This window comes from Eptesicus fuscus, chromosome 5 (genome assembly GCF_027574615.1).
Source record: "Eptesicus fuscus isolate TK198812 chromosome 5, DD_ASM_mEF_20220401, whole genome shotgun sequence".
Taxonomy (NCBI): Eukaryota; Metazoa; Chordata; class Mammalia; order Chiroptera; family Vespertilionidae; genus Eptesicus; species Eptesicus fuscus.
In genome coordinates this window covers 99,816,148-99,833,003 of record NC_072477.1, presented here as the reverse complement: position 1 = coordinate 99,833,003, position 16,856 = coordinate 99,816,148, and the positions used below count along the sequence as shown (strand labels likewise).

Here is a 16,856-nt window from a genome sequence, read left to right as displayed (position 1 = left end):
CTGATTTCTCAACAGAAACTATGCAGGCCAGATGGGAGTGGCAAGAAATATTCTAAGTGATGAATAGCAAGGACCTACAACCAAGATTATCCAGCAAAGCTATCGTTTAGAATTAAAGATCAGATAAAGAGCTTTATAGACAAGAAAAAGCTAAAGGAGTTCATCACCAACAAACCAGTATTACATGAAATCTTGAAGGGTATTCTTTAAGAAGAAGAAAAATAATAAAAATATGAACAATAAAATGGTAATAAATACATATCTATCAACAATTGAATCTAAAAACCAAAATAAACGATTAAGAAATCTAATGAACAGAATAAACTGGTGAATAAAATAGAATCAGAGATATGGAAATGGAACATACTTAAAATTCTCAGAGGGAAGGAGGGAGGGGTGGGAAGAGATTAAGCAAAGATCTTATATGCATATCTATATAGTATTACCTATGAGCACAGACAGACAGTAGGGTGACAAAGACCTGGGGCAGGGCGGGAACTGGGTAGAGAGGGGACATTGGGCGGGGGGGAGAGGGACATTTGTAATACTCTCAACAATAAAGACATCAATAAAAAATTCAAAGAATGCAATAACATATCTAGAAAAAAGAGAAAGAAGTTGAGACCATAAAGATGAGTTTACTGATAATATCTTTATTCTAGAGAACAGAATGGAAGAGTTTGGGAAGGTGAGGAAAGAGAAAAAATGGATCACACTGGGAATATTGAGATGAGAATGGTGATAAGAGCCAGGGTAATGCAGTTAAGTCTTGAACTTTGTTGGTAATGGATATTAAGAATGATGGGGTTTATCCAACCAAACTCAGATGCACAGACAGTTCAAGATACCTTTCTACCAGATATTCTGAACTGAACTGGACCACTCTTGCAGCTAGAGATATAGTACCTATAGGAAGTTCAACCCCACTAGATAGAAACTGGTGGCTCAGTGAACTCCAAGGAGTATCACTCCTGCTGCACAGTTGTGTAAATACCTTTACAAGGATCTTTATACAGCATACTCGTTTCAGAACCTTTGGGGTTGCTATTGAATCTCTGCCAACTCTCCCTCCTCTACTGTAGTTCTCAACAGGAACAGGGACTATACCATTGTATAATGGCTATGTGAGGGGAGATGGGCAGATACCTCTCTTTAGGTTCTTAGGAAGTTAAGAGTAATTTGTGCCGAAACCGGTTTGGCTCAGTGGATAGAGCGTCGGCCTGCGGACTGAAAGGTCCCAGGTTCGATTCCGGTCAAGGGCATGTACATTGGTTGTGGGCACATCCCCAGTAGAGGGTGTGCAGGAGGCAGCTGGTCGATGTTTCTCTCTCATCGATGTTTCTAGCTCTCTATCCCTCTCCCTTCCTCTCTGTAAAAAAATAATAAAATATATTTTTTTAAAAAAAGAGTAACTTGTATTTGAGAAGCTGTACTTACAGAACTACATCTGAGAAGCCTCAGTGTACCTGAATCCAATGTCACTCTCAGGACATTCTGGAAAACCGAGGATGCTTTTGATTGTCACAATTTAGGGAAGACACTGTTGGGGCTAGGAACGGTGTAAGTTCCACCATGAAAAGGATTGTCCTGCAAAAACAAAGAATCACCCACATAATTTTTGACTACCCCATAGAATATCCGAGTAGGTGAAATTTGATGTAAATCAAGGCATTTGGATCTACGAATTCTTGTTAAAATATTAAGATGCCCTCTTTATTCTAAAAGGTTTATAATTTTTTCTTAACTGGTCTCCCCACTCCATAGTTTTCAGACTTCTAAACCCCTCAAACTTATCAGGGTGTTCTTTTAAATATGTGAGTCTGGTTATTTGATATCTAAAAATCCTTAAATTGTTTATTTTTGTGGGAGAATAAAATGCAAAAACTCCTTAATGGGCTTTAATGTTCTTGGCCTCCATATCCCAACTTTCCCTTAATTTTCCTTAAGCCCTGTATTACCTATTTATTGCTGCATAACAAGTTACTCTCAAATTTAGCAGCTTAAGACAAAAAATCACTTTCTGTGTAACACAATTTCTGAGGTCTAGGAGTCTCGGAGCAGCTTATCTGGGTGAGAGTGGCCCAGGGTCCTTCACAAGGTGTTAAGGGCTGCAGTCTTCTAAAGGCTTGAGCTCAATCACATAGTTGTTAGCAACCCCAATTCCTTGTTGACTGGAGACCTCTCTTCATGAGCTTCTCCATTATTGTATCAGTGTCATCACAGCATAGCAGCAGGCCTCACCCTAAGGGAGTGATACAAAAGACGGGGCATTTAAGACAGAAACGACAGTCTTTTATGACCTAACTAGAGGCCCGGTGTACGAAATCCATGCACTCAGAGGGGGGGGTGAAGTGGGGGGGTGTCCCTCAGCCTGGCCTGCACCCTGTTGCAGTCCGGGGAGCAGGCCTAAGCCATCAGTCAGACATCCTTAGTGCTGCTGTGGAGGCAGGAGAGGTTCCTGCCACCGCCGCAGTGCTCACCAGCTGTGAGCCCAGCTTCTGGCTGAGCAGCGCTCCCCCTGTGGGAGCACACTGATCACCAGGGGGCAGCTCCTGCTTTGAGTGTCTGCACCCTGGTGATCAGTGTGCGTCATAGCAACCTGATGTTCCACCGTTTGGTCGTTTGCATATTAACCTTTTATATAGGATTTTGTGAGCTACATACCTTCACTTCTGTCATATGCTATTGGTCACATAAACCAACCCTGGTAAAAATGTAGGAGGGAACTACACAGGTTGTGAATGCCATGAGATAGGGATCATTGGAGGCTGGCTATCACAATCTCCACATGCAGAGTATTTTCAGCCCCTCCCAAAACCCACCAAAGTCTCATCCCATTACAGTATCAGGTCATAGTTCAGAATACCCAAATTGGATTCAGGTGCAATGATGCTTCTCAGATGTAGTTCTATAAGTACAGCTTCTCAAATACAAATTCCTCTCAACCTAAGAACCCAAAGAGAGGTATCTGCCCATCTCTTCACATACTCAGTATATATAACATTGGGTTAGGCTTAGGATAATTGTTATAAAACATTCTTATTCAAAGGAAGATAGAAGGTAGGGGGTCAGGAGGCACAAGGGTACTGTGCCTGCTGGTATATAGCATTTCTGAAATCCAGTCAGGCAAATGATGGTAGTTCCTTGGTTGAGTATCATTTCCTGGGGATAATTCACCAAAGGCTCTCAGCTTTGCCCTTTGTGCATTTGATTCTACCTTCTATTCACTTTTTCCTTTTCCATTAAAGGTAGAACATGTTTGTTACTGAGTTTTCTTAGCTTACTTCCTGTCAAAATTTTTGGACTCTGAAGGCCTCTTTTTATTTTGGATCATCTCTTGTCTCTCAGTTCAAGCTGGCAGTGCTCCTAGATACATAATTCTCTTAAAAAATTTTGTGAGTCCTCATGAATTATTATTGAGGTCTATCCCATTAGTTGGAAAGCCACACCCATAAGTGCCTTTGAGTTAAGCCTCTCACTACCTTGAGCTTCTGCTGGAGACAACACCCTTAAGCTTTCTAAAATTTAGCTTCATTGTTTGAGAAAATCTTTGAAGCACTTAGTCCTCTTCAGCAGGCCTTTGGTCTGAAGCACCATCTCTGATCTTTTGGAAATCTTAGGAGATTTTTAGTCACTCCCTTGACTTAGGTTTTTTAGACCTTTTTCTTTTTTCTTTTTTCTTTTTTGTCAGTACCCTCCATTTGATCATGGCTCAGAATCCCTTGCTAAATTTTAGCATTGTTTGCAATCGAGAGAGACTACAAATTTTCAAAATCAAGTCCTGGGTCATTTTTACAATATATATCACATCTTGTAAACAAGGAAGTGCTTTCAAGTTTCTGGTTGAAAATCACCTTAGCCAGATAACACAATTCATTAGGTAAATTTTCTACTTTTCACATAACTAGTAAAGGTAGCAGTGTTATTAAGTTTTCTGCCCTCACCTGTAGCTTTGTAAAATACCTTAAGGCTTTTATTAATAGCTTCTTCACTAATACTGTCCTCAAAGGCCATGGTCTAGTTCCAGAGCCATCCCAACAATTTAGATTTCTGTTACAAAGTGAGGACTCTCAGTACCAACATATGTGTTAGTATTCTATTGCTGCAAAACTACTTATCTTTAATTTATCAGCTTAAAACATCAATCTGAGAGTTTCTGAGGATCAGGAATCTGAGTGGCTTTACTGGGTGGTTCTGCTCAATAAACTATTGTACTTAATGTTGTCTTAGTTCCTCACTCTGCCTTTGCTTACACTGCCCCTCTTTACCCCAAATGTCTTTCCTGTATTCACTCACACACTTCTGTTTGCAGTCAACTTTTATGAAGACTTTCTTGGTTTGCCCTTTTTAAGCCCTATGACACATCCACACTTTAAGAAAATTTATGTTGCTATGAAAAAAGCTCATAGATTTATTGAATTTTGAGTCCCTTCTGCAGTTGCCTTGGCAGTGCCAGACCAAATGATTTCACAGGCTGGACATTCGCCACCCTTGCTTTATATGGTGATTTCTTACAAGACCTTTCAAAGCAGAAACAATGTTGTAACTAAAAAGACAATATTGATCTGGCACAAATGTTTCTTTAATAAATGTTTTAATAGTTACGGAAAAATATAGGTACTTTATGATTATTTGGGTTCGAAAAATGAGAATCAGATACCTGTTTGAACTTTTGGAGTAAGGCTAATTAAAGTAGGATTTAAGGTATGTTTTTTGTAAGATTGGGAAGGATGTGACATTCTAATAATTTAAGCCAGAAAAAATGTCATGGCATTTCCAAAATTATGATTTGTGAAACACTGTGCTAAAAGTATGTATATTGTGTTAACAAATATTTATAAACTTACGAAGTATAATGCTAAATATTATATTATGGAATCCACAGACATCTTATCCTTCAAGGGGCTTATACTTCATATGGTAAGTAGACCATGATCTGGGACAATCTTTTTAAAAAGTAAAGATTAGAAATATCTATTTTTACTTTGGGTAGTTTATATAATCATATAAGTAAAATCAAAATCAGTTATTCTAACATTCTTACATTAAAATTCCTTTTTTCTGATCTGAAAGTGTTAATGAAAATGAAGATTTTGGTTGCAATTGCCTTTTTATTACCTTTAAGTTTCCTTTTCATCTGCTGTAAGTGACATCTTTACACTTTATATGAGAATCCTATGTGAATTTTCCCTCTTGGTAAGTTTTTCCTTTATAATGTAATTTCAATAAGAGAAAAGAAATCTATTTTTCTGTATACCAGGAAATGTCATAGAATCAACTCTATAAAAATATACTCCTAGATTCCTTTGTATTGTGTTTTTAAACACACTATTTAAAAACATCTTATTGAACTCTTATCTTTTATCTCAACTTTTATGCTGTGATTTTGTAGAATACACTTCAGAAATTTCTGCTAACTTTTGTAGTGATGAGAACTCTTGTTTTACTCAGGATGGGGTCGAATAAGAAATGCTTATGATAGAATTAAGATTTTTCCTGGTCTTTATATTTTTAGGGTTGGATTTTTCATATAAAATTCTTAATTCTTATTTATATCTAAAACTCATTTTTCATGGATGCCTAATACTTTGTGTCACTAACAAGAAATGAGTTAAATAACTATAATGTTTCTTTATTTCTGGGCTCAGCTAAGTTAAATCTTCTCTGGATTAAATCTTAAATTTGGATTTAAAAACATCTGCAATTTCTAAGATTCAGATCTAGAAAATTTTTACCGGGTAGCCTGCCATATCATTTGGAAAATAATGGAATATAATCTCATGTTTACTGTATGGAGTGACATGAAACAAGATGACCAGTATTCCTAATATATACGTGTGTTTTCTAAAAGTATTACTGGGGCCTGTTAAGAGTCATTCTTGTGTTATAAATATGTAGCATATTGGTGTTATGCTGTCAAAGTGGCTTCTATACTAGACCTTATTATATATTCTAGCCCATACTTTTTTTTTTTAAGGTAACTAACATTTAAAATTTTTTTTATCATTAGTAAAATTTAATGACTAGTAAAAGCAGTGTTGGACTTTTTTTTTTTTTTTCAAGAAAAACGATCTTAAATATAATAATGTTACATGCAATAAACATTAATATCTCAAGATATGATTTAAAATATGATAATGTTACATGCAATAAACACCAATTATTCAAGAAAAATGACCTTACATATAATAATTACATGCAATAAACATTAATATTTCAAGAAGAAAAGGATTTTAAGTGTAATAATATTACCAAAACTGCTAACATAGTATGATATCACAAAAGTTGTAGGAAATATTAAAAATCTGCAAAATAACAGGATTACTTCTATTATATTCTAGTATATCCCCTCCTCTCCCTCCCCCACCCCCCGGGCTTTATTTTTGTTTGCATCAGTTTCTGTTGTTCATTATATTCCACAAATGAGTGAGATCATATGATATTTATCTTTCTCTGACTGGGTTATTTTGCTTAGCATGATGCTTTTAAAGTCTGTTTTGTCAGATATAGGTATTTCTACTCCAGCTTCTTTTTCTTTACCATTTGCATGGATAATTTTTTCCCATCCCTTCACTTTCACCCTATATGTGTCTTTTGTTTGGAGGTGGGTCTCTTGTAGACAGCATATAGTTGGGTCATGTTTTTGTATCCATTCAGCTACCCTACACGCTTGATTGGAGAATTTAATTCATTTACATTTAGAGTTATTATTGAGAGGTACTTATTTATAGCCGTTTTTATTCTGTATGGCTAGGTTTCTCTCTCTGTTTCTTCTCAGCAATTCCTTACAGCAGTCCCTTTAGTATTTCTTATAATGCTGCTTGATGGTGACGAACTCCTTTAGCCTTTTTTTGGTCTGCGAAGCTCTTTATTTGACCCTCTATTTTGAATGATAGCCTTGATGGATATAGTAATCTTGGTCTCAGATCCTTGTTTTCCATTACCTTGAATACTTCATGCCATTCCCTTCTGGCCTGTAGAGTTTCTGTTGAGAAATCAGGTGTCAGTGGGAACTCCTTTGTAGGGAACAGTTTTCTTTTCTCTTGCTGCCTTTAAGATTCTCTCTTTGTCTTTAATTTTTGGCATTTTAATTATGATGTGTCTGGGCGTGGGTCTGTTTGGGTTCTTCTTATTTGGGGTTCTCTCTGTCTCCTGAACTTGTGTGACTTTTTCCTTTCCCAGGTTAGAGAAGTTTTCTACCATTATTTCTTCAAATACCTTCTCTATTCCTTTCTCCCTTTTTGCTTCTTCTGGCACACCTGCTATTCTAATATTGTTACGTTTCACATCCCACAGCTCACTTAAGCTGTCCTGTTTTTTAATTGTTTTTTTTTTTTTCTTTTTGGTTCTCTAATTGAGTGGTATTTTCAACTCTGTCTTCTAATTCACTGATTCTATCCTCAGCTTTCCCTAATCTGCTGTGTATTCCTTCCCATGTGTTCTTTATTTGTGTTATGTCATACTTCATCTCAGACTCTTCTTTTTTCATAGTTACTATGTCTAATTTTCATACTATTGAGCATTTTTACCATCATTACTCTGAACTCTGTTCCAGATAAATTTCTTATCCCTGCTTCATTAATCTCTTCTTCTGGAGAATTCTCTAGTTCTTTCATTTAGGGGTTGTTTTTTTGTTTCCTCATTTTGGTTGTCTGTTTGGGTTTGTGACTGTGTATTGGGTAGATCCTCTATACCTCAATCTCTAGTGAAGGACAGTGTTAAAGGCTGTTCCTGACTAATTGGATCAGGTAAAGACTCAAAGCCTGCAGAGACCACCTCTGTCTAAAGACTAATAGGAATTCCGACTTGGACTGCCCCTAGGCAGTCATCCTCAGGTGTGGCGAGAGTTTTTTTCAACAGGGTGGGGCAGTTGCTTCTGCCTGGAGGCTAATTGTTACTTTTAATCTCTTAAGTGGCCTCAGGGCAAGGTGTTTTCCAATAGGGTGTGTTGACTGTCTTCCCCCCAGGCAAGGCAGATGTCTATGTGGGAAAGATGTCCTCCGCTGTGTGAGGGAATGACTTACCTCATCCTCTCTAATAAAGAGGGAATATGCTAATTGACTGGCCCACCCTCAAAGATGTTGGCACCACAGACAATAAGGAGGGAATATCCTAATTGACTGCCACTCCCTGAAAGATGGCAGTGCCCACAGCCACAAGATGGTGGCATCCAGTCCCCTCAGCCCTGCTGGGGCTGCAGGTGCACGGCAAGGCCAGGCCTACCCCCAGGCAGGCCCAGCCACTCCTTGTGCCTGTCTCTGGAGTCCCCCAGTTCCCTCAGCCCCCCAGACACCCATGGCCAGCCCAAGGCACAGGCAAGCCTCGGATAGCGGCTGCCCAGCTGCCCAGGGCCGCCTGAGGCTTTCGCTGCCAACAGTAGCAGCAGCAGAGGTGTGATGGGGCGTTGCCTTCTTCCCCTGATCACCGGGTCGCCTCCCGCCCCTGAGGGCTCCTGGACTGTGAGAAGGGGGCATGCCAGACTGAGGGACCCCCCCCCCCCCCCGCCTCCAGTTCATGAATTTTCATGCACTGGGCCTCTAGTTTTACTAATAAGGATATTGATGTTTAGAGAAACTAAATTGCAATTAGTAAACAGCAAAATTGGGATTCAATCCGGGTTTCTGGCATCAGAATGTGTACTGTTACCTTGTATATGTCTTCCTAATGAATAGAGAGTATTCTAATAAAGTCACATTTTATTTCTGTATAGTATGTTTTATATACAAGAAAATTTGTAGTACCAAATAACATTAAATTAATTAAAATAATTTGAAATTATGAAATATGATTTATTTTCATTCACCACTGTGTTAGTTACTTTAAATAAAGGGAGACTGAATTTGAGTAAGTGAGGGAAACAACTATATAATTAAACAAGAAAGTTTTGAGACTATGAGAACCCTTTTTATTTTTTAGCCACTATACAATAACATACCTTCAGAAATTGCATGGGAAGTTTTATGGTTTTCATAAAACCAAGGGCCTTGATATTAAGAAAAGAAAGAAAATTTTGTAAGGTTACTTTTAGGTTTAGTCTGAAAAGAATAATAAGAACATTGTATAAACTATCACTTTTTCCTACACTAGAGCCCTGTATAGTATTTCCAAAGGTACTTTAAATGTATAAATCTTAGCATTCAGACAAATCCTAAAGGTTTATATTTTTGATGGGTAAAACAAAATATTAATAAAAGCAGTGTAATAACAGCTAAGTCTTGATTGCTACAGTGACTGGCAGGAAAACATAATAGATAAACCTATTATTTTTGTAGAACCAGGGGATGGTCAAATTCAGTCTGACTTGAGACTTTGTTTCAACCTTCTTAGTTCATCACATAGGCCCTATCTCTCTGGGGTGGTAAGTCAGTATCTTCTGACTTCTTTTATAGTAAAATATATATTAATTAAAAGCTTATTTCCTTCTTAGAGGATGTTACAAATTATTTCTGTAAAAAGATCATTTTGTTTCCACATTTGAAAAATGTGGTGTTAAAAACACAAGTGTTGGAAGTCCAGGGAAAGAAGTAACAAATTTTAATATTTTTCGTCCACTCAGCAAGATGAAATAATACTTATTAAAGAAAAGCATTCTTTACCCTTTACTGAGAACCTCTGTACATCTGGGGATGATAGGCAATTAAGAGTATTTAGTTATACAGGGAAGCATATGTACCTGTAATAACTTGGCTTTCGTGTGACTTAATCTTCCTCATCTTCACCCTTCATATCCAGGATGCCTGGGTATTACCAGCAGGTTTATGAGCTCTAATCTAGTAAAGCAATCTAATGAGAATTCCCTTAAAACAAAACAAACAAACAAAAAAATGAAATCTTACTTTCTAGATTTATCTGGTTGTATCTTCCCAGTGATCACTGTAACCATGATACTATTGCTCATCTCTTTAGCTGTTTAAAAGCCCCTTCTGCTTCTCTCTTAGTATTCTGAGTCCTCCTCTGAGTACCAACCAGAACTCAGCCATACATGGGGAAAGCAAAAGAAGATAAAGGAGGAATTAAGCTACAGTAGAAAGACCAAGAGGAGTCAGACCTCAATCCAAATCCTACGTAGGGCAAGTGACTTAACCTTATTGAGCTTAATTTTCCCTATAAAATAGGCATTATAATATATCTTTAGAGTGTAGGTTGTGTCTGATAGAGTCTGAGCAGAGTGATTAAAATTTGTACGAAATAACTTACTTCCCGCTTCTCTCTGTCATTTCCACCATGTAAATACTAGAGCATGCATTAGTGTCTACCAATGGTCCACCTTACCACAACCAGACTGCTGAGTCTCAAAAATTAAATACATAAATAACTAAATATCAAGAGTGTAAACTTTTTGTAAAGAGACAGTAAATATTTTGGACTTTGCAGGCTTTACAGTCTCTGTCATAGCTACTCAACTCTGCTGTTATAGGGCATAAGCACTATGGACAGTATGTAAGTGAATTAGCTAATAGAGGAATATGCAAATTAGCTGGAACTCCATCACAAAGACTGAACAACAGGGACCTGAGGCTGCATGGTGCCTAGCCAGGGCGGGGAACCTCAGGCCGTGCCCCCCACCTCGCAGGGCTTGACAGGGGACCTCAGGCCATGCCCCCTGCCTGGCGGGGCTTGATGGGGGAACTCCGGCCACACCCCCCCCCCAGCGGGGCTTGATGTGGGACCCGACTCCGACCCCCATCTGCCACCGAGCAGGGGTACTTGAGGCTGTGCCCCACCGCCCAGGGCTGGGCTGGGAGACCTGAGGCTGCACCCCTGCCCAGAGGGGCTTGACGGGGGCGGGGGAGCGGCCGGGTCTGGGTCTCCTGCGATTTCAAAGCGCGTGCGGGTGGGCAGGGACTTGACTCTGGGTCCTGAAGGGTGCCCCAAACTCTGACAGGAGGGAGGTTTTCATATATTCTACTAATTTTCTTTCATCTTTGACACTTCTATTATAGAGAAAGGGCAAATAGCAATATTAAAATGTTTCCTCTACCAGGGTCCCTGGTTGGATTCCCATCAAGGGCACTCACTGACCTTGGCGTGTGGGTGGCAGTACAACCCCCTGCTGCTGTCACTGGTCACTGTGTATGGGGCAATTGGTGGGGCAATCAGCAGGGCAATCAGGCCCTGCTCGCACGCACCTTTTAAAGTGCACGAATTTCATGCACCAGGCCACTGGTATGCTAATAAAATTATTTACAAAAGCAGGTGGTAGGTGGAATTTGCCCCCAAGACTATGGTTTGCCAACCCCTAATCTGTATTATCTTTGGACAGAGATTTCATAATTTAAATGCAATTTTCCTTTTTTAAAATGAACTTAAAGATACCTCTGTATGAGCTGAACAGTAGAGTCACAAGGTTGTTTTCCAAAATTAATAAGCTATTATTGTAGAAAATAATGGATTTTGTATACCACATTTTAACATTACAACTTTGCTTTAATGCTTACCATACTTTTATTTTTTATTTTTTTTTATTTTATTGATTTTTTACAGAGAACAAGAGAGAGGGATAGAGAGTTAGAAACATTGATGAGAGAGAAACATCGATCAGCTGCCTCTTGCACACCCCCTACTGGGGATGTGCCCGCAACCAAGGTACATGCCCTTGACCGGAATCGAACCTGGGACCCTCCCTTCAGTCCGCAGGCCGACGCTCTATCCACTGAGCCAAACCGGTTTCGGCTAATGCTTACCATACTTTTTAATACTAAAAACTAAAGACTTGGTCTCACCAAAGTCATACTAACAATGGTCAATGAATAATAATAAAAGATGGACTTTTGTTTGGCTATGTAAAATTTATGAGGATTCCTCTGAAAAGAAACTATTCAATATTGTTTATCCCTGTATGTGTATTTCCCAAAATAATTTAATCACTGAACTCCTTTCATATCGCTAATGATATCCCTATAACTACTATTCAGAGGACAGTAGTCTGAGATTATCTAGTTAAGATTGGGAAATTAAGAGCTGGAAACTTTAACTGATTTATGAAAGATCATGTAGTTAGTTTCTTGACAGCAATTCTGGAAAAGGTACTTGCATCTTTTCCTCATGCTTACAGAGAGTCTACTTTTTCTTAAGTTTCCTTTTGCTCTTAGCTTTTTAAAAAGCTATTATTTGAGCCCTAGCTGGTTTTGCTTAGCGGATAGAGCATCAGCCTGTGGACTGAAGGGTCCCTGGTTGGATTCCCATCAAGGGCACTCACTGACCTTGGTGTGCGGGAGGCAACTATTCAATGTGTCTGTCTCTCCTCCCTTCACTGGAAAAATATCCTCAGGTGAAGATTAACAACAACAACAAAAACGCTATTGTTTGAAAATAATTTCAAACTTAACAGAAAAGTTACAAGAAAAGGAGTTTTACATCCATATTTACCTATTATTAACATTTTTCCCCACTGCCTTTATGATTTTTTTCCACACACTTTGTCATTCCTGCACACATGTATTTTTTTTCAAACCATTTGAGAATAAGTTGCCATTATCATGAACTTAAATATTTCAGTGGTGGGAGAGGGGTAATCTTATTCTGATGTTGACATTTCTTAAGATCACAGTCCCTTTGATTTTTTTTAATATATAGATATCATTTGGGGTTTGATGTTTTCTTAGTTAGATTCAGGTTTTGTATTCCTAGCTAGAATATTACAGAAGGGATGCTGTATTCTGATGGCATCACATCTGAAGGCACATACATCTATCTGTCCTTCAATAGTAATGTTAACTTTGGTCACCCAGTCAAGGTATGGTCCAGTTTCTGCACTGTATATTTACTAGTTTTCCCTTGCAACTAATGAACAATCTGTGGGGAACCTACATATTTTTGAGAGTCAGTATAAATATAGTGAAGTTGTTTAGAGTTCATACAGCTGCGTTTGAATTCAGCTATGAAAGAACCTAGGCAGGTTTACTGATCTGTGAAATAGAGAGGATATTGCCACCTCTTTTTCTAGATTTATGTGTAATAGTATTGTTGTAAGCTTTAAATGAAACAAGATTTGTGAATCTCAAGCCTGGCTTGTGATAAATGCTCAGTACATGTTAGCTTTTATTATTTTAATTCCGGAAAGATGAATTAATAGGCATAATAATAAAGCCTAAGTTAAGTTATTAAAGCTTTATAACGCAAAGATAAAAAGGACTTTCAAAGCCATTTCTTCCAAGCATATTAATGTTTTATCCAAGATAAATGCCTTTTTAGAACAATTATTGAGGTTCTTCTTTTGATGTTCTTCACTACCTGTGGTGCCCTGCCCCTTCTGGTATGTATGAGAAGGGTAGTTTAGGAGTGATAACCCTGTCAGGAATTTTTTTTTTTTTTTAATTCTGGCTTGCTCAGTTTTCAATTTTATAAGGATTTTAATTGGATCTTTATGAAATAGACATTTTAAAAATTACCCCTAACTGTTTTCTATGTTACCATTGTGTTAATATTACATAATGGTTGTGAAAGACTTTCTAAAAGAGGGGTGACATCGTAGTAGAATTATAAAGAACGCAGAAATTTGTATGATTAAAGACAGGAAGAATCACCAGTAGGTGTTATAGAAAGTTATATGGCCAGAGTGTGAAATTCAGGGTAGGAAGTGGTAAGGTGTTGGACTGGAAGGATTAGGTAGAGCTAATCATGAAAGACCTTGTTTGCTATGCCAAGAAGTTTTGAGTTTTATCACAAAAGCAACAGAGTGCCAAGGATTAAGCATGACAGTGGTGTGATCAAATTCTTTTAGAAAGTCCACTGGCAGTAACTGTAGAAGGGAATTTGAGGATAGTATGCTTGGGTAAGAAGGCTAGTTGCTGCCTGAACTATGACAACAGGATGAAAATAAATGAGAAATCTAGAGGATCTGATGCCTAATTTGGAAATGGGAAGTAGGAAGTAAGAGGGAGCTTGGAACAATCAAGGCTTCTAGCTTGGGTGACTGGATATATGATGGTTCAATTAACTGAAATAGGTTAAACAGGAGGAGGAACAGATTTGCAGAGTCGCCAGATGTTTAAAGTATTAAAAAAAAATTTTTGTCATGACCACCCAAATATCCACAAGTTAAATTCTACTTGATTTATCATATATCTCTCCATCCATTTTAAATTTTTTTATGCATTTAAAAATAAATTGCAGCATCAGTGTTTGTTTCCCTAAATATTTTAGCCTATATATAACTTGAGTTCAGTATTTGTTTATCTTTTCTTTTGAGATTGAATTTCTTTCAAAGAAATTCACAAATATTTAGTGTATATTTGCTGAACTTTAGTGTATAAAATGTCTATTTCATAACAAAATTACCGTATTTTCCGGTATATAAAACGACTGGGCATATAAGACGACCCCCAACTTTTCCAGTTAAAATATAGTGTTTGGGATATACCTGCCCTGTAAGATGACACCTGGTGTATAAGACGACCCCTGACTTTTTAGAAGATTTTCCTGGGTTAAAAAGTCGTCTTATACGCCGGAAAATACAGTATACACTTGTATAACCCAACCCTCATCAAGATATGGAGCATTACTATCCCAGAAAATTCCCCTCCCAAGCAATTCTTGCCACCACTCCCTAAAAACAGCTACTGTTTTGATTTTACCATGTTAATTTTGCTTATTACAATAATTCATATAAATAGACTCAGAGAGTATCAACTCTCTTGTGTAAAACTATTTTTACTCAACCCAATGTTTGTAAATAGTTTATTCCTTTTTTTTTTTGCTCAGTAGTGTTCCATTCTATTATTATACCACAATTTATTCATCTATCTTCCTATTTATGGACATTTGGGTTGTTTCCACTTTGGAGGTATCCTATAATAAAGAGGGAATATGCAAATTTTCACCGTAACTCCATGACAAAGCTAGAAGTGACCATAGCCAGTAAGGAGGGAATATGCAAATTGAGGGTCACTCCACAACAAAGATGGCGTCCCGGCCGCTCCTGGTAGGTGGGCAGCGCGCGCAGGCACGGAGCGGCCAGTGGGCGGGGCTTTGACTGGTGGGCAGCGTGCTCCGGGCTGGTGGGCAACAGACGCAGAGCGGCCGGTGGGCAGTGCGCTCCAGGCCAGTGGGCAGCGCGCACAGGCGTCCCGCCCCACCCAGGCTGCTCTGGGCCTGTGGGTAGCGCATATGGCGAGCCTCTGGGTGGGGGAGGCAGGCTGGCAGAGGGCGGCCTGTACTCCCCACATGGTGGTGGTGGCAGCCGTGAGCACGCCAAGCAGAGCCCGTGGGCCGAGCTGAAGTAGCGCCTGCAGGCCATCAGCGCCAAGTGGCTGCGCAAATCCTGCCTCCTGGCCCAGAAGGTGTGCAATCGCAGGGACAGCCACTGTGGTGGGCCAGATTGACATCCTCTTGTGTAGGTATTTTTCTCTTTCCGTGTCCAGCACGGCTAGAGAGCAGGTCCAGTTCCTGAGAAGGGGCGGCTGGGGGTTGAGAAATAAAAGAAAGAGACAAGACACAGAAATAGAAGGAAAAAGCTGTGACTAAGTGGGACCACTGTCCTCTTCTGATGGAGAGACAGGGACAGTGACCCAGAACCAATCCAGCGAGTTTATTTTATATCCCAAATATCAGGAAGTTTCACCAAAAGGTCAAGACAAAAGGAGATTATTTGCATTCTTGAGTAGGCCCTGAGCATTCCTGGTGCTAGGCTGGATTTAGATATCAAAACCACTTCCCCACACCACAGGCTGAAATGAAGTTCAAGCTGACAACACCCTTGCCCTTTTGGCAAGGCGTGTTCCCAGGGCATGGCTTTGCTGACGCCACTGGGTTCAGCTGACAATAATTAAGGAATGCCCATGTGCCTTCCCAGGGGGCCCTCTACACTCCTGGCCATGCCACGGGGGTTTGCGGATCTGCGCAGCTGCAGGCCTCTGGTGCACACATCCTCTCCTCCCTCCCGGCATGCGAACGTCCCCCAGCGTGCTGTCACTACATGCGCCTGCAACAGTCCTGGACCATGGTATGCGCAAGTTCCCCCTGCCCCTCCGCTGCACTTCCATCAACCCTAGCATGCCTATATCCCCCACAGGACGTGCGCACATCCCTCCGGCACGTTCATGTCCTTTGGAGAGTGTCTGGGTGCTGTGTGTGAGATGGCGGAGTAGTGATGCCCTGTTCCCGCAGAGGCCAGTGCTGTGACAAGATCACTTCCATGGGGCTAATGCAGGTGCTGAGGTGGGAGCAGGTGCGGACAGACACACCTGGTGGGTGCGGGCGGCCCTGGCTGAGGTGCCTTCGGTCAGCGTTCAAGTTCGGGAACCCAGAGGAGGTGAGGAGTTCCGTCCTCTCAATGAAACAGTGGGATAGTCGGGGCAACTGCAGAGGAGGAATGTGCACTTTGGGTGCCAGCACCCATGAGCGAAGGCTGCCCTCCTCATGCATGAATTTCGTACACCGGGCCTCTAGTTATGAATAAAACTGTATTAGCATTCTTATTCAAGTTCTTTTGTAGGCTTATGTTTTCATTTCTATTGGGGAAATACCCAGGAGCAGGCCATGTGGAATGTGTCTTTGGTTTTATAATATCTACCACATCTTTTTCTCACTAGCAGTGTGTGAGAGTTCTAGTTATTCCACATTCTCACCATCATTCGATGTTGTCAGCTCTTTCCATTTTAGCTACTCTAGTGGGTGGGTAGTGGGAGAGCTGGTAAGGAATGGTCTGTAAAGTTGACTTCTGAACCAAGACTTGAAGGTGAGGGAGCAAGCAAATTTTTTTCAAGCTATCCTATATAATCTATACTAATATAAGGGTAATATGCTAATTAGACTGAACATCCTTCCAGACGTTCTTCCAGACAAAGCCACAGTGGTGTGGCCAAGGCAGAGGTGGGTAGGGGTGACCAGGCCGGCAGGTGAGAGCAGTTAGAGGC

At 39.9% G+C, this 16,856-nt stretch overlaps 1 protein-coding gene and 1 long non-coding RNA gene across 5 annotated transcripts in view; one reads left to right on the top strand and one right to left on the bottom strand.

Annotated features, from left to right (window-relative positions):
- EPC1 (enhancer of polycomb homolog 1) overlaps window positions 1-16,856 on the top strand; it is a 75,522-nt gene that overhangs the window by 13,257 nt on the left and 45,409 nt on the right. The window lies entirely within an intron of this gene.
- Window positions 1,859-10,336, bottom strand: LOC129149185 (uncharacterized). 2 transcript variants are annotated; one of them, XR_008556172.1, is made up of 4 exons: window positions 10,198-10,336; window positions 9,674-9,797; window positions 8,936-8,983; window positions 1,859-2,242 (listed from the first exon to the last, which is right to left on the bottom strand). It is a non-coding gene; the product is annotated as an uncharacterized LOC129149185 (long non-coding RNA). The 2 variants fall into 2 exon arrangements; XR_008556173.1 differs by lacking the exon at window positions 8,936-8,983.